This window comes from Hyaena hyaena, unplaced genomic scaffold, assembly GCF_003009895.1.
Source record: "Hyaena hyaena isolate Hyena2069 unplaced genomic scaffold, ASM300989v1 scaffold_416, whole genome shotgun sequence".
NCBI lineage: Eukaryota > Metazoa > Chordata > Mammalia > Carnivora > Hyaenidae > Hyaena > Hyaena hyaena.
In genome coordinates, this window is record NW_024081049.1 from 1050828 (window position 1) to 1078392 (window position 27565).

General features: G+C 36.6%; 1 long non-coding RNA gene across 2 annotated transcripts in view; it reads right to left on the reverse strand.

Moving 5' to 3' along the window:
• Positions 1 to 27300, reverse strand: part of LOC120245424 — a 137902-nt gene extending 110602 nt beyond the window's left edge. For both annotated transcript variants that reach the window (XR_005531779.1, XR_005531778.1), the window contains exons 1-3: positions 27263 to 27300; positions 26822 to 26896; positions 12093 to 12158 (exon numbers count right to left, since the gene is read on the reverse strand). This is a non-coding gene — a long non-coding RNA (uncharacterized LOC120245424). The remainder of the gene's footprint in view (positions 1 to 12092; positions 12159 to 26821; positions 26897 to 27262) is intronic.
• Positions 27301 to 27565: the final 265 nt, after the last annotated feature.

Below are 27565 nucleotides of genomic sequence, written 5' to 3' on the forward strand. Positions count from 1 at the left end.
TTACAATAAAACGTGTTAAAAATAATGTGTCTATTTATCTCCCTAAACTTATGTCAGGGCAATAGATTTTAATTACTTTAATTTCATGATGTATTTTAATATGTGTGGGTACAAAATTTTGTCTCCCTGTTTAAATCCCCTGGCTAGTCTCATTAATTAGTATTTTTCTCATTGGATTAGTTATATCAAATTAAATATAGATTAGATTTTAATTTTATAGTGATTGCATTAACTGTTAATTATAAAGTATTATTTATAATATTTGATATTTCTATTTATGATTTTACCTCATCAAAATTTATATATTATGTGAAATTACACTTACATATTTTAAATATTTGTTTTATTCCTAGTATGAATGGAATAGTGTTCTAAAAATATTCGAATACCTCTATAACTGTTACTGACATTCTAGTATTTGGTTGTATCTTGTCTTTAGCTTTTCTTATTTGAACACTTATTTTTTTCACATCTGTCAATATTCATAGAACATGTTATAAAAGTACAAACTACTTATTCCCACTAAAACTATAATATTATTATTTTTATGTTTTACTGTCTAGAGAAAACAGTACATTTCCCTTTAATCCTGAGTTAAATGTGTGATTTTTGATCCTTATTTTCTTTTATATGTCATAACTTCATGCTGCATTTGACTCACTGCCTTTCTTTCACCTTCAACAATTATTAAATTTTTTATGTGATTCCCTCCCCGCCCCCAAGTTTCTGTTTAAATTCCAGCTAGTCAACATACAAAGCAATATGGGTTTCGGGTGTAGAGTCCGGTGACTCATCACTTACATATGTCACCCAGCGCTCATCACGGTAAGTGCCCCCTTTATCCCATCACCCATATAATCCCCCCACCCACCTCCTCTCCAACATCAATCAGTCAGAGAAAGACAAATTCCATGAGATTTCAGTTATATGTGGAAGGGATTTACGAAAAAAAAGCAATGAAACAGAGGACAAAGATAAAAGAGAGGGAAACCAAGAAATAGACCCTTAACTGTATAAAGAGCAAACAGTTATTAAATTGTTAACCATGGTATTTTACCTGGGACTACTGAACTAGTCTCCTAAGTGATTGCTTCACCTCAAACCAAGCTCAGAAAAGATTTCTCTACCTAGTGTGATTTTCTGAAATACCAAAATTAAACGATCTGGCTCCTCCTACTTTCTTTCTCTACTCAGTTTCACTTTGTATACTTGCAGTCCTAACTTCCATACAGACCATGTTTTCTTGGCTCATGTCCTCTTTTGTAGTAAGACATGTCACCTTTCCATCAGTAATCACATTCTGTTCATCCACATCCCTCAAGACAAAGCTTAGTGAGTCCGGAGACCGTGGAAAATCTACACAAATGTCAATACATATGGAGATTCCAGGACTAAATGAATGCAGTGTTTCACTGGAAAAGCATAGGCTAGGAACATTGTTGACTGGGCCACATCTTCATGAGGTTAGTTAGGATAGTTATCTAGAAAGGTTAAAAAAAAAAAAAAAAGAAGGTAGATAAAAGAAATATGGAGCCAGGTATGAGGATCAATATTACCTCACCCACGTCTAGTAATAGAGGACAATGTCAGTGAAGAGTCAGTCTCCAAAAACATGATGAACTCAAAAATGTGTCTGCTTAATATAAAGTTCCAAACCACACCCAAAATGACATTGTTTTTATTTTCTATCCTTTAAGCATTTGATTCTTTTCCGTAAAATTAAATCATGTGTTATCTTTACTGTCACTTGTCTGTACACTCTCCTGTCAAAGGATCTTTGTCTGTTTGTTCTTTTGTTTGCTTGTTTTTCCCCAGCAATGTTTCCAAACATCTAGAACTGTGCCTTACTGAATAAACTTTTGGGGGAGTCATTAATCCATCTAGTAAAATGCATACAGATCCTGGTCCCTGAAAAGTAAGCTACTAAGAACTAAGTAGAAAATATGGACTGGGTACTAGAATCCCTGAAGTTGAGTGAAGAAACTTCTGGTAACCACATGATGTGGTCAGAAGTGGCAAACTGATTATTTAGCTTATCTAGGAATTGAGGGAACTGCTATTCTTTTGACACATTCATGGACTTGATAGTGATTTACAGAGGAACATATTTTTCATAAGAACACTACTGATAGGCCAGTGTGTGTCCCATGGATTAAATGACTCCCTCCAAACCCCTTGGAGAGGGGTGGCCAGGAGACTGGTGAGTGTTCCTGAAGGTAAGCTATGAGTAGCTGGCTTGTAGGAAAGTGCTGACTTCATGTTCTGTCACACATGAAGAAAGGAGATGAGGGGAGAGAAAACAATGGTCCAAACATAAACAATACCGATTTTGTAACAGGATTCCAACTTTAGCTACAACTCTTTTGCAATAAGTTCAGCAGTGCTAGCTCACAAATATCTGCTGTGTTGGGGATTAAAAATGAGCTAGGGAAAAAGAAAGGCCCTCATGAAAAGACTGGTTTTTTGTTCATTTTCCTGGTTTCTATTCTTGCTAGGACCTGCACCCCTGGCCTGTAAATGCTTACAGATAATGTATGTCCTCAGTGTAAGGGTCAAGGACTAAATGATTTTTTGGAGTTTTCCAGCACAACAGATACCATCTATGGAGTGACCGGGTGGGGCTGTCCTGAACATTCTCCAAGACTCCTGGGTCCCCTAGGGCATAAATAATTTATGGAGGACACCTAAAACGTCATCTTAGTTTCTGGATGCCTGAGAGGACAGGTGTACCTGAGCAACATCCTCACAACACTTCAGGGCTCCTGTGAAGCTCAGTCTATTAGGTGTCCATCTTCTGCTCTGGTCATGATCTCAACGTTCATGAGTTTGAGCCCTGTGTAGGGCTCTGTGCTGACAGCTCAGAGCCTGGAGCTTGCTTTGGATTGTGCGTCTGCCTTTCTTTCTACCTCTCTCCCTCTCACACTGTCTATTTCTCTCTCTCTCTCAAAAATAAATGAACATAAAAAAAGACCCTAAGCAAAGATGAGACACAAATTTTTCCTTTCTGAGTCCCCCATATACTCTGTTGGTATCTACACTTTCTCTGTCTCTTTGATAAACTCTGCTTCCACTTCCTCCCAGCTCATGTTTGATTTCTACCCTGCGCTAAGCCAAGGACCCTCCAGACTGGGGCTGCAGGATGCCCCCTGGTCATCGAACACAGTCAGCCAGCATCAAAATTGTTTGATTAAGGTAAATGTGCATCTAAAAAACCTTTAATCTGGTATCATTTTAAGGTAAGATTAGCATGTATTAGTGAATGACATTTTATTAGATACCAAATATGAATAAAATTAATGGTCATTAGGAAGAAAAACTGTGAATTATTTTTTTCCAGACAAAATTCTCTACTCTTCAGCATCTGTGTCTTTGAAGAATGCCACTTTGACATGACCATGTGTAGACAGGTTTAAAAATAAATAGGTAAATAGATATTTTTTATAAATAGATATTTCAGGTGTTGTTTTGTTTTGCTGTTTAAAGTTTACCAGATATAATTTCCCCTTTCCCTTTTCTTTTAAGTATTCAGATTTCACTATGTGACAATTGTCTCTAGGATAAAGTATCTTTCTTCTGTTATCATCTCTACCCAGAACTCACAAGACAAAAAATAAATACTGAAGCTTATGCTGAATACTCACAGTTCTTACTGACTTATGTAATTTAAAGGTTCAGTAGTGTTAAATATCGTTTTTTTATTTCCCAATCCAAACTGGCTCTGTAGTTTATAAAATTCAAATTGCTTACTATTATTTTTGAAGACTTCAGTTCTTCTCACTGTCTTTCTCTCTTTTTTTTATTCTCAGAAGATTCCTGTCAAATTTAAGACTCATCTTCCAATTCAAATCACCTATGGCCATGAGCATATAAGGCCCAAGGACCCTTGTTATCCCCATAGTTTTATACAAAATTGCTTTTGTTGCTACAAAATAGGAATGAAAATGTAAAGCTCTGTCATTTTGGTAAGCTAAACACTGAAAGATAAGATTACAGTGCTTGAGGAGATTTTTGTCTTGTAACTAGTCACTGTCAAAATGAACTCACAGTGTGTTGCCTCAAGAAAATAAAAATTCTGTCTTAGAAAATAGACACTTCGGTATATGCAATGATATGGAGTCCTGCTTTGGGAAAGGTGCCAGTTGTGCAGATATAAGGGTATACAGTTAATGGAATATGCTTTAATCCTAACTTGGGTCCTGGAAAATATCCAGGAAAAGCTGAATCGAAATTCTGGACCGAGTTCCGAAGCCAGTTCAGTCGTGTGGGGAACTGGCCTCATCCCACTCCAGGAACCACAGGGAGTTGGATGGTGTCCAGGGATCTATAGATATGCCTGATTGTGAGGGTTATGTGTGGAGCAGGTTATTGGCAGGCATGTTTGTATCCTGCAAATGCTAAATTTCTGTTTTAACATTGTTTTTAAAAATTTCAAAATTTGGCATGTGGTACTTTTGATATCATGTGGAGGAGGAACAAATGCTTAAGGTCTGTTGGTGAAATTAAATATGATATATGTTACACATAAAAAAATATAATTACACGAAGGCAGAAGGGATGTCAACTACCTAAGGTCAATAAAACTGGGGCAGTCTTTGTGAAAGCATTGCAAAGCATAAAGCCTTCCATCCTTCCACTAAGGATCCAAAGGGTTTGTGAAGGGACAAGAACATTTATCCCATTGAAAATAAGCTAGATTTTATCACATCAATAAGAGAAAGGTTAAGAACCATATGATCATTTCAATAGAGACAGAAAAAGCATTTGATGAAGTACAACATTCATCCATGATAAAAACCCTCAACAAGGCACAGTGAGAGGGAACATACCTCAACATAATAAAGGCTGTATATGAAAAACCCAAAGCTAACATCATCCTTAATCAGGTAAAACTGAGAACTTTTCTCCTAAGGTCAAGAACAACACAAATGTGTCCACTCTCACCACTTTTATACAACAAAGCACTGCAAGTCCTAGCTACCACAATCAAACAACAACAACAACAATAACAAAATATAAAAAGCATCCAGATTGGCAAGCAAGAAGTAAAACTTTCAGTTTGCAGATGACATAAGATATATAGAAAACCCAAAAGACTCCACCCCAAAACTTTCAGAACTGAGAAACAAATTCAGTGAAGTTATAGGATACAAAATCAATGTACAGAAATCTGATGCATTTCTATACACCAATAATGAATCGGCAGAAAAAGAAATTAAGAAAACAACCCCATTTACAGGGCACCTGGTGGCTCAGTCAATTGAGCATCCAACTTTGGCTCAGGTCATGATATTGCAGTCCATAAGTTCAAGTTCCACATTGGGCTCTGTGCTGACACCTCAGAGCCTGGAGCCTGCTTCGGATCCTGTGTCTCCCTCGCTCTCTGCCGCTTCACTGCTCATACACACTCTCTCAAAAATAAACATTTAAAATTAATAAAAAAGAAAACAACCCCATTTATAATTTCATCTGAAATAATAAGGTGCCTAGGAAAATAAACCTAACCAAAGAAGTGAAAGACTACTCTGAAAACTATAAAACACTAATGAAAGAAATTGAAGATAAAGAAATGAAAAGATATTCCATGCTCATGGATTGGAAGAATAAATATTTTTTAAATGTTTTATTTATTTTTGAGACAGAGAGAGACAGAGCATGAACAGGGACTGAGCAGAGAGAGGGAGATGAAAATCAAAACTATAATTAAATATCATATCATAATGTAAGAATGGCTAAAATCAATAATATAAGAAACAGTAGGCATTGGAGAGAATGTGAAGAAAGGAACCCCTCTTACACTGTTGGTGGGAATGCAAACTGGTGCAGCCACTGTGGAAAATGTAATGGAGTTTCCTCAAAAGGTTAAAAATAGAACTACCTTATGATCCAGAAATCACACTATGGGCTATTTACCCAAAGACTAAAACAACACTAATTCAAATGTATACATGTACCCTTATGTTTATAGTAGTATTATTAAAAAATAGCCAAAATACGGAACTAGCCCAAGTCTCCATGGATTGATGAATGGATAAAGAAAGTGATACACACACACACACACACACACACACACACACACACACTGAAATATTATTCAACCATAATAAAAGAATGAAATCCTGCTATTTCCAATGACATGGATGGAGCTAGAGAGTATGATGCTAAGTGAAATAAGTCATCAAGGGAAAGACAAATATAATATGATTTTACCTCTATGTGGAATTTAGAAAACAAAACAGACAAGCAAAGGTGGGGGGGAGGATAAGAGAGAGAGAGATAGACATACAGACAGATAAAACAAGGAAGAGACTCTTAATTACAGAGAACAAACTGATGGTTACCATAGAGGCAGGGGAATGGGTGAAATAGGTGATGGGATTAAGGAGTGCACGTGCTGTGGTGAGCACTAGGTGCTGTGTGGAAGTGTTGAATTACTATACTGTATACCTGAAACTAACATAACACTGTATGTTAGCTAACAGGAATTAAATTAAAACTAAAAAGCAAAAAAAAAAAAAAAAAAAGCTGGATGTGATATTCTTTGTGGTCTATAATTAGCATAATCAGCATCTTGCTGCTAGAGACAGAACAAACATTTCTATCATTTCTTGTATGAGGTCCATTGCTGCCATAGCAGATGGCCGCATTCGTAGTTGCTTAAAACAACAATCTTACAATTCTGGAGGTCAGATGTTCAACAGGAGTCTCACTGGGCTAAAATAAAGGATTGGCAGGACTGTGTTCCTTCTTGAAGGCTCTAAGTGAGTATCTCTTTCCTCACATTTTTTTTTCCTTAATGGTTATCTGTATTCCTTGGTTTATCACCTCATCTTCCATATTCAAAAGCCAGCAATGCTGCATGTGTCTGACCTTTTTTTTCATATCTGTATCTCTCTGTCACTGGCCCTAGAAGGGAATGACATTTTTGCTTTTACTGACTCTTATAGGGCTTAATCTAGATAATCCCCAATTATCTCTCCATAGCTTCAATCAAACTCCATAGCTTCAATCATGTGCAAAGTCCCTTTTGCCACATAAAATGACATTTTAACAGGTTCTAGGGATCAAGTAATGGGTATCTTGGAGGAGGGAGTAAGCATCATTCTGTGTTCCACATCTCTCTGTAATATTCACCACAGGAAATGTAGCTTTCATAAATATTGGTGATGTGTCTTAAATTACTTTAAACACATCTAGAATTATATAAAACATTTTTGTTAGTATTTTTCTGCATGCTTACTAGCATTATGTCAATTAAAATATATTAAAATTTGTAATATAACATAGATACCCTCTAAGAGGGTATATCCTAAGAGATATCTAGGTTATGATTCTATTTAGGAAGTAGTGTATCAGCAGAAATCATTGTTCTCTTGCTAATAATGAAGATAAATTGAATAGGCTATAAATATTAGTGTTTTTAAATCTATAGAGACCTAAAGGTGAAAAGAAACGTAAACTAAGGTCCAAGATAGGAAGAGCCTCAGGAATGAAGAGATCTTTCACTAATATCATCTCTAGTGCCACGAAGGGTAGAGGTACAAATTTTCTATGGAAGGGGAAAGTAGAAGGGAGTCAAAGTTTCATAGCTTTGATAGGCTAGCTTGAAGGATTAGAATTTCAAGGAACTCTAGGCACAAAGCAGTCCACCTTCACTGTGAGGTAAGACCTACAATTATGGTTCATGTTGTGCACTGCCTTGACTTCTGGTAAAGTCAGAAGGGGCATGAGTGACCTAATGCCATCTCCTAGCTAAATAACCCTCCTTATCAATAGACCAAATGTAGCTCCTGTTTATTCTAGAGCACTGGTCGTCAGGTCACAGCCAACTGTGGAATTATTCAAGCTTAAGTCACTCATACCCTCTCTGGGAACCTTGGATCACCTCATCCTCCTGACACTACAAAGCCTTCCCCTTACAGTCCCTGGTTGTTCACTCTGTTCCAGAGTGCAACTCCAGAGTGATCTTGAATGACAGGAGATTTTCCTCCCCTGAGTGAGTATGTATGACTAATAAATTACTTCCAATTTCATCAGTCCATTGTTGTGTGTTTTATGTGCAGCCATCCCCATAACACCAGAGTGGGAATCCCTTTGTCACGAAGGATAAAGAGGAGGTGATCAAGGCACCTAAGCACCAATTTTGCTCCATAGGGACCTCAAAAATACATTATCAATAAGGCAATGTCACCCACAAGGGGGTAAAAATTGGTTCTTTGTGGGTGAAAAAGTCTTACTCTTCTTATGGATAAAACACAAAGACACACACAGTATGTAAACAGATGTATGGTTTATCCGTGGTATTAAAATTTTATTGGGGATTATTAGGAAAATAAGTCCAAAAAAACTGAGAAATCCTAATATAGTGCCTGATGGTGATCTAGTGTTTGCCAGAATGACTGAGAGAAATCCCTTTAGGGGATTTAAGAACCTCTCCTGGAATGTGTTCTGAGTCAAAGTCTTTGGACACGGCAGAATAGCTATGACAGGTCTAAGATGAATGGTCCCTTTCTGAAATGCATCATAGTGGCCGTTAGAAGACTAAAGACAGAGCAGGGAAGCTGACAGATACCACCTGCACAGCATACATGGCCATCCCCAAGTGTGCAGCCACGACAGCTCAGTGAAGGCTGTGGCGGGATAGAAGCATCAGAAGAAATGCCCCTGAGGTGTACCAGTTATACCAATTCCAAGGCAGTGGCAAAATCACTGTGCAAATTCCCCCAAGGTATGCAGAGTCTTAGACAAAGCAAAGCAAAAAGAAGGTAGAAAGAAGTTCTAGAGGTGTAGAAAGACAGGCCAGAGCTTGGGAGCAAAGTGATCCCTGCAGCAAACTAAAAGCTGGTGGCAGACTGCAAAGTAGAGATAGATCTCCTAGAGTTCATAAATCTGGTGTTTGGGTTGAAAAAGTCCTGGCACCAGTCTCAAAACGTGTAAGCCGTGGTGAAATAAATTAAAGTTGCAAAAAATGCCATGCATTTGTTTTTCAATCACTTTATAATACAGCATCATAATTTCGCAGTTTCAGGGGACACAATTTTACTGTCTCTACGTATTTCTGGGTCAGGGGTCCGGAGGTGGGTTAGGTGAGTCCTCATGGGCTGCAATCACAGCTGTTGGCCAGGGTGTGCTTCCATCTGAAGCTTAGGCTCCTCTTCCAAGCTCACAGAGTTTTTGTCAGAATCCAGTTCCTTGCGGTTGCAAGACAGAGATCCCTGTTTTCTTGCCTGCTGTCTTGTCTGCTCTCAGCAACCAGAAGCCTCCTGAAGTGCCACAAAATTTCAGGCCACTTCATCAAAGAAAGCAGAAATCTCTCTCCCTTTGAATCTTTGACCCTTTTGAAGGGTTCCCATCCAAATGAATCATACCTACTCAGGATAATCTCTCCTTTGATTATTTCAAAATCAACTCTTTTCTCACCTTAATGACCCCTACAAAATCCTTCCCTTTGCCACATAATATAAGTTAACCTCAGGAGAGGTTCCCCATGTATTCACAGTACCCCCCCACACACAAGGGGAGAAGAAGAAGTAGAGCACCAAGGGCAGGGAATCATGGCGACCATCTTGGAATTCTGCTAGATCCCATGATAAACTCTTGTCCATATGTTTCATCATTTCCCTCCCCATCAAGCACAGTCTTTTTATCTCTTTTCTGGGGATAAAACTTATTTGCATTAGGCTCTACTCTTGTTTTATACAGAATGTCTAGCATACAAAAAGAAAGCAAAACAAATAAAAAGAGCAGAGCAACCCATAATCGATGGACAAAAACAAACAAAACAAAAACAAGGTCAGTAAAAGAGACATATAATTGAGATGTTGAGATGAGCAGATCATGACTTAAAAATAACGCTGTTGACTATGTTGGAGGAGCTAATGGGGAAAAGCTGATAATGTATAAGAACAGATGCAGGATTTCAGAAGAGAAATTCAAAATATAGAAAACCAAAAATATACAATACCAAAGTAAGGTGTCTTCTGCTTGGCAATGTGACTTTATTATTTACCTAAATGTCCACACTTGGCCTGGGAAGATAGTCATCCTTATTTGCTACCTTGGCCCTCCCCATCTTCTCTTCTTTTTGGAGAAATTAGGTAAAACATTTAAAAACATGCTATGTTACATGTTTTCAGGACCCGGGAGCTGCTGTCAATAAGTTCTAAGTGTCTGTGGAACACATTCTTAAAACTACTCCCATTGTCAAGAAGTCATTATTCTATTTTTCTATCTCAAATTATACTTTTTATCCTCCTTTGTTCATCCAAGCTCACAAGACAGGGTTATAAAACGGGTTCCATTTAATACCAAATATTCCTTTGGCAATAATTTAATATGTCCCAACACTAGTGATGGAGTCTATATGCCATGTACAGAGATATTTCCTGAATATTTTGCTATCATAGGAAATAAAATCAGTTTTCTCATTTTCATTTTATAAACAACACCTAGTTATATTAACTCCTCTTTCCTATGTCTTATCGAAACCAGTCTTGTGTACAGCTGCGTTCCTGGTATGATTGATACAAGTCTGTCATATTGTCTTATAAAGCCTTTTACTAGCTTTCTAAAAAGTCCTAAAGTGGAAGTTTTCAATGCAAAGGCTCTCAAGTATCTCACTTTCTAAAACTGCAATGCAGCACAGAATATATTAAACTATTACATCATGAGCCCCTCATCTATAGAATTTACAAAACATGAGAAAAGTCAGAACTAAATATAACTTTGTTTGCAGCTTATACCCTAAATATAAGTTCCTTACACATTACTATTTCAAGTGAAAATGAAGATTCATAAACCCAGAACTGGGGCTCCTGGGTGGCTCAGTTAGTTGAGCGTCTGACTTCAGCTCAGGTCATGATCTCATAGTTCCATGAGTTTGGGCCCCATATCAGCCTGGCTTCTGAGAGTGCAGAGCCCATTTCAGATCCTCTTTCTCTCCCTGTTTCCCTCTCCTGCTCACACTCTCTCCTCTCTCTCTGTCTCTCTGTCTCTGTCTCTGTCTCTGTCTCTCTCAAAAATAAATAAACCTTACAAAAAGAAATAAATAAAAACAACCCATAACTCATCACAGAGCTTGTCAATACTTTAGTTGTCAACTGACTTTTAATATTCTCCAGTGAAGAAATGTAAATTAAAAATGAAAAGAAAGAAAAAGAGAAAACACCTTTGTTTTAGTTCACTGAATTGTGAGTTAATTCACACCAGCTTGCAGGGTCTAATGCCTGCGGTATCATTTAAGGAGATAATTTCCTTATTAAGAGGTTAATATTCTTCCCTTGTGATTGTCTGTAAATCAAAAAGTAATCATAATAGTAAAAGAATCCAAGACACCATAGCCTAATCAGGCTGTTGGTTCCTGCACTGTGCTTTTTGTGGAAAGCTGTAGGGTATCTGTCATGATAATAAGACCTATGAAGGACGTATGTTTCTAAAGAGTTTATGCACATTATATCCTGAAAACCGAGTTAAAGTGTGAGATAAGATGTCAGATGCAGAAAATGGATGTGGAGATGTCAAACTAAGTTTCCAAGAACATAGGATTAGAAAGTGAAGCCAAGATCCTGTGTGATTTTCAAGGTGCACTTCTAACCACCCTTTCTATTTTTCTCTCAACATAGCCCCCTCTCTTGTGGTTCAGTGACAGGAAGGTGCTTGACTCTGTCTCATCTCTGCAGAGATGGAAAGGAGACACCAAACCTTTTCCCAGCCAAACGGGAGTTCAATGTTTACAAAAAGATTTATTCTATTTGACAAATATTTATGAAGTGGTGACTATGTTCCAGGCACTGTTCTGGGTGTTGGAAATATATTAGTGAACCAAACAAACAAAGAAAAAACTCCTGTCCTTCATGAGGAAATAATTTAGAAGAGAGACTGACAAGTGAGAAAATTATATAATGTGTTATGCAGTATGATAGCATGCTGTAAAAATAGGTAATGGAAAAGGGGACCCAGAGTTCTAAAGGAACTATGTGAACTGTAACGTGGATGTGTGTGTGGTACTGAAGCTAAGACGGTCTGACCGGGTCTCCCTGATATCATGATATATGACCAAAAACTTCTATTATGTCTCTAATATCTTGACCCCTTACCGGCTTGGAGCAGGCATAGCTTATTTTTATCAGCAACCACAACAAAACCTGCCAGTTAGAATATACCTAGAGGGGAGGAAAAGAGAATAGAATTTTACTTCATTATATTCTTCCTACCTATTCTACTAGCATTCTTACTGTGAAAAAATAATATCTGAAATCAGCCAGAGAACTTCTCTGTAGGCCATCTAGGAGTAAAAGGGTTAGTCATCACAGCTTGAGCTTGTGACAAGTCAAAAGAATGTGAGAGTCCCCATGTTCTGTGTTAGACTGCTCTCAGTACAGAGAACTAATAATTTATAGAAATAACATCAGGAAGCAAGAGGTGAATGCTTTCCATAACATTCTCCAAAGTAAATACATTTTCTCCTTATCGCCACCTCAAGCTGAGTCATTGATGGTACCTCCCCATGCTTTATATCTTTTTCTCTACTCTCCAGGCTATGTCATCACTTCTCGAACTGAGCATTTTTATCAATGTAAAAAGAGAAAATAGGCAATTATTTTCAACATACACATTTAAAAATCTTTACCTACACCTGTATCCAGAAGCCTAGTTATACATGTCCCTGTAAATAAAAGTTACTGAACATAATGTATTTTATAGTGTTATCTAGATACCAGGCACAGGCGTGTTTAGGTTACATGTTAGCAGATGAGTGGAAACAGGATCCAACAAATCTTTATTTGTCATACAGAAACCTACACCCAGATGTAACACTGAATGTTAATAACAGTGGTATACATAGAAATACTTCTTGTTTTAATGTACAGTGTGATTGTTTGGCTAACCATAACAACATGGACTAGATTAGTTCTTAAACTGGGATTAGATGATTGAACAATGGGGGTGAGTTCACCTGGTTCAATTCGAATGATGGACCAAGGAGTCTTTTTGTTACCCAAATGCAAAACAAAGATACACAAGATGATCTTGATCCTGAGATAGTAAAATTTCAGCATGCTAGTGAAATGCCTTTGCAGGTAGCATGGAGTTCCAATTCATCTGAAGCCACTGGGAGCTTAAGAAATTCAAAGCAAATCTTGGCTGAAGTGATGGCAAAGGGACTTAGCAAACAGCTCACCAGCCCCCTCATAGACTTTAACTGAACACATATATTTGAAAATCAACTTGGTAAAAGTGTTTGTTTCTTGGACTATGCTAAAATATGTTACATTTGTTCTAAAGAGTATAAATTTTAAGAGTATAAATTTTAACAGGGAAAAGCATGACAATATAATACAATACACTAATAAAAAATAAAGTAATTCTCTGGCTCTGGCTCTCTCTCTACCTCGTGTGTGTGTGTGTGTGTGTGTGTGTGTGTGTGTGTGTGTGTGTGAAGGAGTGGGGCAAGAAATCATTACAAACCAATTTGTTCATTTTTGTTACTTATTGGGGTTGTGAACACCAGATGTCTTACAAACAGAAGGAGAAATTGCCAGTGTTTTTATTTAATAATCTGGAAGGAAAATCATGGATCAGTACTCCCATAAACTTATAGTGCATGTGTCACACCTTCATATTGATTTAGAAGTCTACATCTCTTTAGTGCTACGATTAATGACATCTAGCAGAACATTCTACATTTCACTGACCAGAATATACAGGATGCTCCCACATTAGACTTAAACCTCACTCCCCAGAGAAGAGAGAACCATCTTACCTTTCAGGCATACACAGAATATTTAACACATTAGATAGTTTTCTTCAAGGAGCCAAGTTAAAGAAATCTGACATTGAAGTATAGATTTACAGTATCTTTCTTGAATAAATGCAAAAGAGGATATCAGTAACACTTTCAGATAGATAACACATTGTGATGTAATTCATACACTTTATCGAAGAAAGATTTTTATAGTTCTCTAATTATTTTGCTGGAAAAAAGCTATTTTCAAACATCATAATTGTTAGACTTTTTGATGTTAAATAAGTAGATACAATATTTGCTAAATGCCCTATATTAATTTTAGTCCACACACATAGGAATTTAATTTCAAGCTTTCAAATCATTTAAAAATTAGATGTTATATAACATCTTAAAAAGCTATGCTAATCTTTCTTGGACTCCTAAAAGGTAAAATTAAATAGGGCACCTGGGTGGCTCAGTCGATTAAGCGTCTGACTTTGGCACAGGTCATGATCTCCTGTTCTTCGTTTTGAGCCCTGCATGGGGTCTGTGCTAACAACTCAGAGACTAGAGCCTGCTTCAGATTCTATGTTTCTCTCTCTCTCTCTCTCTTTCCCTCCCCCACTTGCTCTCTGTCTCTCTCTGTCTTTGAAAAATAAAGATTAAAAAAATTAAAAAATAAATTAAAAGAGAAGTTAATATTTCTAAGTAACAGTTAATAGGATTAGAAACTGGAATAACTTGGGGCGCCTGGGTGGCTCAGTCAGTTAAGCGTCCGACTTCAGCTAAGGTCATGATCTCACCGTTCGTGGGATGGGGCCCCACGTCGGGCTCTGTGCTGACAGCTAGCTCGGAGCCTGGGGCCTGCTTCAGATTCTGTATCTCCCTCTTTCTCTGACCCTCTCCTGCTCACGCTGCCTCTCTCTCTCTCAGAAATAAAAATATTTAAAAAAGAAATAAAAAAAGAAACTGGAATAACTTTTTGGCAGACTTGACAAATGTGATAATATGTATGTGCCTAATACAACGAGTAATTAGAGTTTTAGGAATTTATACTACAAATAAATTTTCATAAATATGCATATATACACATTATAGGATGTTTACATTTGTTTTTATGAATATGGCAAAAACCTTTTTTTCTACATGGTATTATTATGTTATTTTATATCCCAAAACAGAGGACTATGCTGATATCAAAAGTGCCAATTGTGTACATATGTATATGCATATTAAAATATATATATTTACATTTACATCAGGATTTTAAAAAATTATTTTCAGAGTTGACTTTTCCATTCATTCCTTCCACACTTGGAACCTGGCTTCTAGCCCCACTTCTTTAAAGAAACAGCTGTAGGGGCGCCTGGGTGGCTTAGTCGGTTAAGCGTCCGACTTTCGCTTAGGTCATAATCTCGCGGTTCGTGGGTTCGAGCCCCGCATCGGGCTCTGTGCTGACTGCCAGCTCAGAGCTTGGAGCCTGTTTCAGAGTCTGTGACTCCCTCTCTCTCTGACCCTCCCCTGCTCACGCTGTCTCTCTCTCTCTCTCCTAGAAATAAATAAAAAAAAATATTTAAAAAAAAAATAAAAAAAAATAAAGAAACAGCTGTTACAGGTTCCATGTTGAAGGAAGCACTGCACACGTGTTTCAGTTTGAATGAACCAGAGCAAATTTATTTTATTTTATTGACCTGCATAGTAGGCATGGAAGAAAACTAATTCAAGATTTCTCAGATTTTCATTTTCATGACATATATTTAAAGAGTGGGTTTGATTAACAGTTTATTAGCAGTTTTTATGAGTTAACCCCACACACATTTAAAGCTAATGAAAAGAAGGCTATGATGGAATATTCTAGATCAGTTTTATCTTCCTCCTTAAGCAACCCCAAAACTGCAAAAATATTAAAAGAATGCTTTTTAGACAATGTGCAATATGTACACGATTATGATCCCATTTTAAAAATGTTTGAAGTAAAAAAATCTCCTACCTGTAACATATTTAAATTATTTTGCAATGAAATACATTTTACAAAATACTGAGTTATCTGACAGTAGTCAAATGACTTAAAGACTAAATGTAAATGTTTCATGATTTAATATTATAAGGTTTAAGTAATTTGTCATGTTCAAAAGTAACATTCTTTCTTTTTAAAGATTTTTTAATGTTTATTTTTAATTGAAAGAGAGAGACAGAGTGTGAGCGGGGGAGGAGCAGAGAGAGAGAGGGAGATACACACAACGTGAAGCAGGCTCCAGGTTCTGATCTGCTAGCACAGGGCCCGATGTGGGGCTTGAACTCACAGACTGCGAAATCATGACCTGAGCTGAAGTCGAACATTTAACTGAGACACCTAGACACCCCAAAAATTCTTTCTAAATTCAGCATAATAGTGTACATTCTTTTATGTTACTGAAAATAATAATTTATATGATGTATTAATAAATAGAATTGATCTGACTTTTTTGAAAACGAAATTGCTACCATACTCCTGGAAAAAATTAAAGTTAATCCTCTCTTGTTTTGTCTCTTAGCACCGATAACAATCTGTTAACTGTTTAACATTCTATCTTGTAAGATTTCTGCTGTATGCTGTGTGCAGTGTCTAAGATGTTACACAGATATTACTAAGCCAACATTGAGACTAATGAAAGTCAAATCCAGCAGAAGTTTCCATTTTCCCTACAATAAACTTAAAATGCCAATATCTGCTCACTGTGTTATGGGAGTATACAGAGGCAACTCTTAAAATTTGATGATCTCAAAATTTTAAAATGACTCTCAATTGTGGTTAAAATATTGATAAATAGTGAACTTTATTTATAGCTTAATAGTAACTTAAAAATTAAAAAGAAATGATTTGGACTTTGCCTATTGCTAAGATTTTTTTTTTCATTTTAAGTGATACAGATTCGTGTGTCATAATTATATATCTTATTTTCTCACTAACAAACTCAACACCAGCAGTTTGCTTATGTAACATTGTGTGTGCTGTGATACAGAATAGCTATCCAAGACCATCTTGACTTGCTGTGTTCCAGACTGTAGAATATAGCTGTTTTTAATCTCCTCTGAAATTAAATAAATGACAAGAGTATGGTTCATGTGTAAAAAAATCTAGTCATATTAATTTTCTGTGTGGGCATTATTTTATATCTCACAATTCAACGTCAGTGCTTCTCTTGCTAGCTATATTGAGAAATACAGGCACTATAATTAACAATGAGTTTATTTTCTCGCATACTAGGCAGAAATGTAGCCCCCCATAGGAAGATAAAAATGGAAAAGCAAATTAAAATGGATTTGAGCCAGTACATTGCTAGATCAATATCTGGCACTCATAGTCCTGCTTAGCAAAGGGTCTATAGCTATTCAGCAATCTTATTACTTCTACCAAATGACCAAATGCTACCTATGCATATTTACTGAGAAGGCGAGAATAAAATCAGAAAGGACAAAGGCTAAAAGCAACTCCCAAAAATTGTTACCATAGGGCACGCGTGGGTGGCTCAGTTGGTTAAGTTGGCCCAGTCCAACTTCAGCTCAGGTCATGATCTCACAGTTTGTGAGTTCAAGCCCGGTGTCAGGCTCTGTGCTGACAGCTCAGAGCCTGGACCCTGCTTCAGATTCTGTGTCTCCCTCTCTCTCTGCCCCTCCCCCTCTCATGCTCTGTCTCAAAAATAAATAAAACATTTAAAAAATTGTTACTATAAACATAGCAAGAAACAACCATGCTGTCAGTCAGAATTATAATGAAATACTCTCCTAAATTATGAGGTTTTTAATTAGAAAAACTTTTCAGGATTTTTAAAAATTTGTGTATCTTCAATGGGTATTTTTCACATTCTGAAAAATCATTCTTCCCCTGCCCAGTTATACTGAAAACCTATGTGAGAATGATCGTGTCCTCAGTACTAAGGGTAGCCCTTGATTGGCTGTAAAAATTATGTCATCTCATCCCATTTCACAGTGATTAGCTCTGGTCCACACATCCAATTAAAATCTCCAGTGCACAGAATCCTCCTGTCTACAGGGAAAGGTTCAAGATTATGTGTATAAAGAGTAACCTATTTCTTTATTAAATGTTTAATGAAACAAAATCCCTCTTGCCACCTTATGGAAATGGTGATATCACTGAATGACTGGATAAAGCCTTGTACGTAGCCTTCTCTACTTCTGAACTTTTCAATTATGTGAGCAAATAACTTCCTTTTATTCTTTTAGCCAGTTGGTTGGAGTGATGTCTTCTAACACGTGCAACTGAAAAATGTATGTTCTGTGTACTGGCTGAGTCATATTCAATGTAAGAAAATCATCCTGGAAATTTAATGAACATTTGGGGGATCCATCATGTTTTTAAGGACTTGTGAAGTACTGAAAATGGTGAAGAAAGTTCTAGAGGCAACAATGCTTTAGACTGAATTATCTCACTTATAGCAGTTGTTTATTAATTCTCTTTAGAATCTTAAGCGTCTGGATGTTGCCTTTAAACCTCAGAGTTACATGCTTCTGAGATGTTTCTACATGTGCCACAGATGGAAATTCTCCTTCTTAGTTACTGGACTGGGGGAGGTGCAATTATGCATCACTCTACCCCATGAGATATAATAAGTTGCTCTCCTCTTGTTCAGAATGGCGAAAATTTTCATGTTCATCTGTTGCTCATGTGTGGTCACAGTTGTAGACTGTCGTAAAATATTTAACCTATTGTAATATCTTAAATTCTTTGAGTTTTTGCCAGTCTTACTTTCTACCGCTCTATATTTATGCTAATTACCTAGGTGGGATTTGACATTGAACTTTAATAAAAGAGTGCCTTGGTATAGTTGTCTCAAAAGGAATGAGAATGTGACATATGATTTGAGAAGTTCTAAATGCAGTGTAGGTTTTTCAGAACTTTATATAAACCTACTGGCTTCCCTCATTTGGGCTTCAAGCCATGAGCTCTGATGTTGTCTATAGGGAGGTGTCACAGTGGAAGCCAAGAAAAGTTATTGGCAACTATTATACTTTAATTTGTATATCATTGAGCTGGTTATAAGAAAAGAACATTGTGAAAAGAATTACAATTAAATTCCTGTCTATATTTCAGAGACTATATTCATGTTTCTAAAGTTAGGAAAAGTAGGCTGGAGAAAAGGGAATTGTAGAGCAGACAAGATATTTAGGCATCAGAGGAGGCCCTTGAAGGGAAGCTCTCCCATTTAGGACAACCTGTATGGTGTGTGTGTTGGGGGGTGGGGGGGAGTGAAGCTGAAAGAGAGACAGAGACTGAGGGAGTTTCAGGAACGAGAGAGAGAAAGAGTAAAAGATACAGGGGGAAACAGAGACTCTACAATGATATATTCCTTAGCCTAAAGTAAAAGTAGGAGTAAGGCATAGATTATCCAGGCATAATAAAGTAGAATGAGCCCCTGCATGTTCCCCTGAGGCCAAATACACAGAAGAACATCTGAGAGGGGGTACAAAAGATGCAGTTGGTGGCCTATGAATACAAAAAGCATCTTTTCAGCAGTGAAGAGTATATGGCAGTCACCATATAAAAAACAAATTTTCATCAAATTTTCTGAATCTCTGGGTCTTGCTACCCTTCCATGATAGTATTCTTAAGGTGGTGTGTGTGTGTCTATATATGCCCAGCATTCACACTGAACGTTATGCAAAGCATGGAAATTTTAAAAAAGAGAGAAAAGACAAAATCCATGTTTGAAAATTGAAAAATGATGTGTAAAATTTTCATAAGTATAATATTATTACTGAAGAACACAGAAATATCGGCCCATGCTGAAATGAGCTAAGGGACATATGTATAGTTTTCGGTGGTGCCAATGATTTCTGACCCAAAAGCAGTAATAACGTGGATCACCTGATTGTTACCAAGTGCCTCTGTGCCCACATCTTCCTCTAAAAGGGAAACAGAAGTGAGGGAGGTCCAATAAGGTGGAATAAACTGTTTGATATTTGTTTCACTAAAGAGTGAAAGAGCTGCAGAAAAATGCACTGCTGTGCAAATCTTCTGGTGTCTTGTAATGTCTTCCTCGAAACCTATCCCAAGACTAGCACCAGCCTGAAGAGGCCATCTGCTTCACCAAGCATGGATTCTGATGGAGTCCTGGGAATGGATAAGGGTCACAAAAGCTTTTTGGGAGACATTACAGAAATCAGAAGGTGAGCAAAGGACAGACAATAAGGGAGCTGGGAAGGCGATAGATATAGAGCAGAAAAGCACAGTTATTAAGAAAAACATTCAGGGGCGCCTGGGTGGCTTAGTCGATTAGGCGTCCGACTTTCGCTTAGGTCATGATCTCGCGGTTTGTGGGTTCGAGCCCCGCGTCGGGCTCTGTGCTGACTGCCAGCTCAGAGCCTGGAGCCGGTTTCAGAGTCTGTGTCTCCCTCTCTCTCTGACCCTCCCCGCTCACGCTTTCTCTCTCTCTCTCTCTCTCCTAGAAATAAATAAAACATTAAAAATTTAAAAAAAAAATAAAAAAGAAAAACATTCAGTTAGGCTTCCTGAGTTCCAGTCCTTACTGGTTGTGTGACTGTGAATGATTTACTTTTATCTTCCTTTTTCATCTTTCACTGTGATAAAGATAATAACTGCCCCTTAAGTTGTTTGTAATAAATGGTGAGCTAGCCATGGGAAGTGCTTAAGTCCTGGCTGGCATGCAAAAGTGAGGCATGCAAAAGTGAGTAAAGATATTTATATTAATTTAATATGAATAAAGATCAGACAGATGTTTATTTTTTGACTTTGCAATTTACAAGTAATATACACCTAGAAAATTAATATTAACTTTCTAATCCCATTTTCCCAGTTTGTAAAGTCTAAGTAGTAATAAAAATAATATAATAATATATTATCTGGCCAATAGTATAATGGATTTCCTCAATGTCTGATGCCTAAATTGCAAATAGTATAAGATTTGAAAAGTGCATAAAATCAGAATATCCTGAAAAACATGTTTCTCTTGAAGTTCTCTATACATGCATCCACACATCCAAAATATATTATTTTCCCCTTCAGTGTTGAGTACTTTAAAAAATATTTAAAAATAGGGCGCCTGGGTGGCTCAGTTGTTTGAGTGCCCAACTTCTACTCAGGTCATGATCTCATGGTTAAGGAGTTCAAACTGTCTGTGCTGACACCTGGAAGTCCGGAGCCTGCTTCAGATTCTGTGTCTCCTTCTATCTTTGCCCCTCTCTGCTTGTGTTCTCTCTCTGTCTCTCTCTCTCTCTCAAAGATAAATAAAAATTAAAAATAAATTAATAAAATATTTTAAAATATTGTAGCATTGACTGAGTAGTTTATTGCATGGGTTCCTGCTATATACAACAACAAAAAGATTTAAAAACACTATGGGGTGCCTGGGTGGCTTAGTCGGTTAATCGTCCGACTTTCGCTTGGGTCATGATCTCGCGGTTTGTGGGTTCGAGCCCCGCGTCGGGCTCTGTGCTGACTGCCAGCTCAGAGCCTGGAGCCTGTTTCAGTCTGTGACTCCCTCTCTCTCTGACCCTCCTCTGCTCACGCTGTCTCTCTCTCTCCTACAAATAAAAAAAAAAAAATTAAAAAAAAAAAAACACACTATAGTTACATAAGGCCCCAGAATCTATAAATGAATTTCTGATCATTTAAGTATGAGAATGATGGGATCCTCTTTCCTAAGTATGCTGATCATAAATATTTGGGGAGGAAGACTGAGTAGCAAAAAAAATCTAAAAGGCTTTCATTTATTGAGTTTAGGGCAGTGCTTGACTTGCAGTAAGAACTCAAATGTATGTAGGAAAAAATAATGAAGGAGAAAATATACAGTTAAGGTAAAATTATCTTTGCATTTACTGAAAATACTTCAAAAAGAGATAAAATTCGTAGATGAATTAGTTTTTGAGCAATAAATATCTCGTCAAAAATAATTAGCACAGAAATAAGTAGAGTTCATTTCCTACCATATTTGAACTACTATTTTTTGTCTTAAACACATTTCAGGCAAAATAAGAAACAAGATGTAGAAATTGTCTTATTATATTCTCGAACTAGAATGTCAAAGATGGCTTTCTTTTAGCATATTTGTATGTACATGTACTAGAGATATGTTATAACTGTTTAAAACTATTGCTTATATCCACACAAGATAATATTATTTATAAAATTATTGATGAATGGGTTTTATACTTTTATGATAAATATTTGCTCCCATGTTGTTAGAATGTGAAATTATAAACTATCACTTAATAAAGACACTATTAATGGTAAGTTTGCCATTACATATAGTATATGTTAAGATATTCAATATTATAAGTCAACTCTGATGTATACTGAGGGTTTACATGAATATATACTTACAAGAGCAGACATGTATTACACGATAAAAAATTACCAATTATTGACTCATGCCATTTCAATATACCATCCTTTCCCTTGATCTCATTTCCATCATCTAGTAAAATGCAGTTTGCTGCAGCTCATTTATTAACAAACTTGACACTTAGGTAACAGTCTTCTTTTCCATTTCACATCCTGTCACAATCTTGAGTAATTTTAACGTGTGGGTACATGATCCTCTCAATTTTCTACACCCTCAATTCCTTGTTCTCATCTCTAATAAATTATTTTTCCATTTACCCAAGTCATGATTTTGGGGCCTTATTACCAACTATATTTGCACTATGTCCAAAACTATTAATTCACACATTTCTGCTTCCAGATGGTATGAGAATCCTATTTTGAAAGACCTTGAATTTCACTAGAAATTTCTGTGCATTGCATCTTTTACTTTTTCTCAGCACATCTATAGTCCATTTCTCTCTCATATAATTGACTTCACTCTGTCAACTGGCTTATTTAAAACATGCTAAGCATATACTGTGCTCTCTGCTTTTTTAAAATAAAAACTTCATAAAAATCATGTTATTATATCTTTCCACATCCCATTTACAAACAATATATCCTAACATAGTCTGTATTCTCATCACTCCAAGAAAAATTCTACCAGTACACTTCTTCATGCTATGTTCAGTCATTTCTAAACAACTCATCTTATGAGACACTTCAACAGAACCAAATACTCTCTCCTTGGTTTTTATGCCACAACACCACTGAGGCTTACTTCTAGATCTCTGGCAATTTTTTCCTTAATTCTCTCTTGCAGATTAATGCAGATCATTAAGTATCAGGGTTTTTTAATGCTCAAACTATATCTTATATCCACGGGCTTGCATTCTCCTCATCCAAGCTGCACCATTCCCATGGGATGTAGATCCACTGTGAACAGGAGGTTCATGCTGCCTACAGTTAATCCAGTTCCTTGCGTCTGACCCAGGAATCCTATGTTACCTGCAGGTATCTACGAAAAGTGGCATTTCGAATACTGTGATTTATAGTAAGAAATATATGTTGGTCTCCATCCCCACTTCCAGCACACATCTCCTAAAACCCTTGAAATTTCTTAAGTGACAAAAACCATGAAGGCGTCTTTAGTCCTTTCAACCACATCTGAGTTTCTGTTACTACGGTGACTTCTAGAAGCCCTTAAGCGTGGGCTGGTTGCCAGGGGAACCGACCACATGATTAGAAGATTGGGAGTGGAGATGGAGGTTCAATCAGTCACCAATGGTCAATGACTTGATCAATCATGCCTGTCTAATGAAGCTTCCATAGAAAACCAGAAGGATGTGGTTTGGAGAGCTTCTGGGGTGGTAAGCATGTGTTGATGCTCCATGAGAGTCTCTGACAGTATGGAAGCTCCATCCCAGTTCCCCCGCATTCTGCTGTCTGCACCTCTTCCATCTAGCTGTTCCTGAGTTATATCCTTTTATAATAACCAGTAATCTACTAAATGAACTGTTTTCCTGAATTCTGTGAGCTGCCCTAGTCCACTAATCTAACCCAAGGAGATGGTGATAGGACACTGATTTATAGCCAATAAGTCAGAAGCACGGGTCACAATCTATACTTATTTTTGGCATCTGAAATGGAGGGAGGGGGCAGTCTTGTGTGACTGGGCCCTTAATCTGTGGGGTCTGACACTAACTCCAGATAGTGTCAGAATTGAATTGAATTGTAGGAATCAGCTGGTATCAAGAGTTGCTCGGTAAGGGAAAACTGGCACATTTGGTGACCAGAAGTTCAGGAGTGAAGCAGTGATGTAGCAGTACTGAGTGCTGAGAAGGCACACAGGTTTGTTTTTCCTAAATGAAAAACATATTAATTTGCACTAATGTGTAGTTTGCACAACCTAACATATTTATTTGCAAGTAGGGTAAAGTCTCAGAAACCTCAGAGTTTTTGACCAGTATACAGGAAACTTAAAGTGACCTCCTGCAATAGAGGGCGGAAAATTTGAGCTATCTTTAATTGCTTTGTTATTCTTCATGTCTATGTGAAGAAACACACAAACACACATACAGCCATATTACAACAACAAAATATTACTAGATTTTGAAAGTAGAGAAGCACAGCTATAGTTAGAAACACCTTTCTTTTTTTCATTAGAAATACTCCTGGGGCTTTAAAAACCAAACTATCAATAGGAAGTGAGTTATAATAGAAGATATAACGTGTATATACTCATATATTCTTAATTTGTGAAGAATGTTTGCTTTAAATGTTGTCTTGGAACCAATAGTAATTGCTTAAAAACACCTGTAAGCAAACAATGTTACTTCCAGAAAATGCAGATAAATTTATATAATAATCAGAGAACAACTTTCCTTTTTCCGACTTATAAAGGCTGATTTGGCTGAGGATGCATATGACAAACAACAATAAAATAACTTTATACAATGAGCAATGGAATCTTCAGTGTAATGGTATTACTTTATGGAATAGAAAAACATTTCAAATTAATATCTGCTAGAATGAATATAGGTTTACAAGAATCTTTATTGCCAAGCATGTTTGAATTTCTTGATTGGTAGTCAGATTGAACCTTTATGTTCACATCTTTTCATCTATTTGCAGACACATTGGGTGGTAGCACACATAGGTATTCAAGGTTTCCTTTTTTTTTTTTTTAATTCTTTAGCCTGTCCTACTGCTGTGCATGTTATATCAATAAAACAAAAAATGTTTGTTTAAACTTACATTGATTTTTAAATCAACACTGATTTTGAACAGAGCTATCCTCTCCAGCTTCAACTTAATTTATATTGATTTTTTTTTGACTTTGTGATGTACAGCAAACTGTATCTTTCCTATTATAGACCAAAAGCAAAATGTATTCAATATAATAATATAATTTGCAATTTCATTATAAACAATTTTTGATTCCCCAAATTAATTCCTACCATTTATGTAAAATTATATTTTAAACAATTTCAAAATATACATAAATATTTTTATTCTATTATAGGCCTCGAACTTCTTCAGGAAGGGAGCCTGGCAGTCTGGCATTTAAAAGGAATATTGGACTAAACAGAAACCCTATAATGTTATGGCTTTCAATTAAACTTCATTCAAGGAATAAAATTTTGGAAATATATTTTTTTCTTTTCTTATAGGAGCAACTCATAACTGACAATTAAAAAAAATAGCATTGAAAATGCATCCCATCACATTCCACACATTTAAAAAACTCAAATCATGTTATATAGAGGATTTCAGCTTTATTGCTTAACATGCCTGAAATTACCAATATAAATAGCTGGGATCAAGAATCTGTTTCAAGTAAAATAACTTATTTAATTATTTTTAAAACTCATTTCACATTATCCATTATTTGTACATTTAAAAATACCTTCTATATGTGAGATAATTTGTTATGAATATAATAATTAGTTAAATTTAATAGTATTTGTTTTCTTGAAGTTTGCAGTTCAGTGGTAGAGATTAATATAAAACCATATTTTATTTTATTAAATGAAACAAAAATATGGACTCATAAGTGTGAAGTGCTGAGAGAATAAAGTTAAATATCACGTAACTAATTTGTTCAGATCATGGATTTAAACCCAAATAATCAAACTTCAGAACAACTTTGTAGTACCCTGTGGATGTAGTATATCCTATTTTTAAGTAGATATTAATAAGGGTGGGAGGATTGATTCCAGGTAGAGGAAAGAGCATGGGATATCATATCATCATGTGTGAATGTTTTGGCATGTATATGACCACCAGGTCTTTGAAGGTGAGGAATTGCTTGGAAGAGATAAAAAGTGGATAACAGAAGATAAGTTTGAAGGTTTTTGTTATGTATCAGTTGGACAGTGATATGGATTTGAATATTGGAAATGGTGACAGTAAGGATGGGATGAAACTGAAAGAAATGGACAGTGTATGAGCGTGAATATGTGGTGAGTGTGTGTGTACCCCAAGTCTGAAGATGTGTTTAAAATAACACTGGATACTACTCAAGTAGACATGGAAGGTGACAGAGAAAGAAAATTTGAATTTAGTTTGGTATATGGATTGCCTAAATAAATGTTTAATAGTTCTGGTAACTGAGGTGGAGAAAGAAGATAAACTTGGAGAGGGAGAATCATGAATTTGTCTTTGGAAATTCTTCATTTGGGTTTTGTTGTTGATGGTGGTGGTGGTGGTTTGGTTTTTGGGGGAAGGGGAATATCCAAGGAGAGCTATGTGTCCACATTCCCTTATTTCAGTATTTGAAATTTAACCTTGAAAATCAAATGATTTCCTCTCATAGATTTGTAGCAGCTCAATTAGCAATAAAATGATCTAAATGGATGGGGCGCCTGGGTGGCTTAGTCGGTTAAGTGTCCGACTTTCGCTTAGGTCATGATCTCGCGGTTTGTGGGTTCGAGCCCCGCGTCGGGCTCTGTGCTGACTGCCAGCTCAGAGCCTGGAGCCTGTTTCAGTCTGTGACTCCCTCTCTCTCTGACCCTCCCCTGCTCATGCTGTCTCTCTCTCTCCTAGAAATAAATAAAACATTAAAAAAAAAATTAAAAAAATAAAAAAATAAAAAAAAATTAAAAAAAAATGATCTAAATGGATATAAGCCTTAAAATATTTTTAAAAATTAAGCTCATTTACTTAATGTAAATGTTTATAATTTTGGGTTGTCCCATGAGCCAGTTATGATTTCCATAATACCCAGTATAGGTCTATCTAATATCTGAAAGCTACACAGTTTGGATACTCACAGAGCCTCGATGGTTTCAAGTAAGGGTTGAAATCTATATTGTGTAACAGCTATGTTCATGGAGATGAAAACAAGTCTACAGGAAAAAAAAATCCTCATGATTTATTTGTCACACTCAGGAATGAATATGGGGGGAAGGAAAGGAACACAATTGGTGCCAAATAGTGGAATTACATTATCTGAAGCCTTATTAGAAAAGAAGCTTATAAATAGGATGGTGAGGATGTCACCAGAGTAGTAGGAGGGGAATCAGGAGCATAAACAGTGTTAGGGAAGACCAGGGAGAGAATATAGCCAGAGGAAAGGAATAACTCTTTTCAAAGTTAGGACATAAGGGTTTTTGTTGTTGAGTTGCAGGAATTCCTTAGATATTTTGGATAACACTTTAACAGACACAGTAGTCCATTCTTATTTGTGGTTTTGCTTTCTGCAGTTTCATTACCTGTAACCAGCTTCAGGCTGGAAGCAGATGACCTTACTTGTGACCAATTGTCAGGTCAATGGTAGCCTAGCACCACCATGTCACAGTGCCTACAGCACTCACTTCACTTCATTTCATCACATAGGCACCTTGTCTTCCTCTCACAGGAAGAAGGGTGAGTGAAGTACAATGAGGTATCTTGAAGAAAGGGAAAAATCACATTCATATACATTTTAATAGTATATTCTTATGATTGTTTTATTTTATTAGCTATTGTCCTGAATTTCTTACTGTGCCTACTTTATATTTTAAGGTTTACTATAG